Raw genomic sequence first — 736 nt, 5'->3', positions numbered from 1 at the left:
TATTCCCTATTTATTCCCTATTTTAATCCCTATTTTATTCCCTATTTTATTCCCTTTTGGATCCCCTTTGTTATTCCCTTTTTTATTCCCTCCCTCTCCCTTTTTTCCTCAACTCCCGCCATTTCACTCCCCTCGGATTTCCAAGACTGAACCATTCCCAGACCCTTTGGAAATTCCTGGAGTTTCCTTCCAGGAAGGGATTCGATTCCAGCCGAGGCCTCCCAGCCGTTCTTGACACTCCAGCTTCAAGTTTCGGGGTGAATTTGGGGATATTTGGAGTGGATAAATCCCCAAACTGGGATTTTTCCGTTACCCCTCACCCAGGATATTCCCGGGAAATCTGGATTTTCCTCTCGCAGGAATAACTCTGCCCCAGGAGGCTTCGAGGGACACGAAAAGGGCTGTGATCCCCCGGGGCAGAGCAAATCCCATTCCCAGAGCCCAAACACGGAATGTCCGTGGTTGGACACGGGATTCCCGGGAGGAGGAGGATCCAGGGGGGGCAGGGAGCACTGGGACAATGTTTGGATCATGGAGAGCATGGAATTCACCTGGAAAAGTGACTGTGCCCCAGGGAGAGCCGGGGGGAGCCGGTGCTGCCCTGAGCCCTCACTGGGTAAGGGAGGGATTCCCTATCCTGAGGGATTCCCACCTTTCCTTTCCTTTTTCCTTTCCTTTCCTTTCTCCTTTCCTTTCTCCTTTCCTTTCTCCTTTCCTTTCTCCTTTCCTTTCTCCT

General features: G+C 51.2%; 1 protein-coding gene across 1 annotated transcript in view; it reads right to left on the bottom strand.

Moving 5' to 3' along the window:
• The window catches only part of TACR1 (tachykinin receptor 1), a 15,905-nt gene that overhangs the window by 8,507 nt on the left and 6,662 nt on the right, over positions 1-736 (bottom strand). The gene's annotated exons all lie outside the window — the stretch shown is intronic.

The sequence above is a fragment of the Corvus kubaryi genome, unplaced genomic scaffold (assembly GCF_017639235.1).
Source record: "Corvus kubaryi isolate FWS band 111438036 unplaced genomic scaffold, C.kubaryi_AGA036_p1.0 37237, whole genome shotgun sequence".
NCBI classification, from domain to species: Eukaryota; Metazoa; Chordata; class Aves; order Passeriformes; family Corvidae; genus Corvus; species Corvus kubaryi.
The sequence above is the reverse complement of the archived record's forward strand: the minus strand, read 5'-3'. Positions and strand labels throughout refer to the sequence as shown.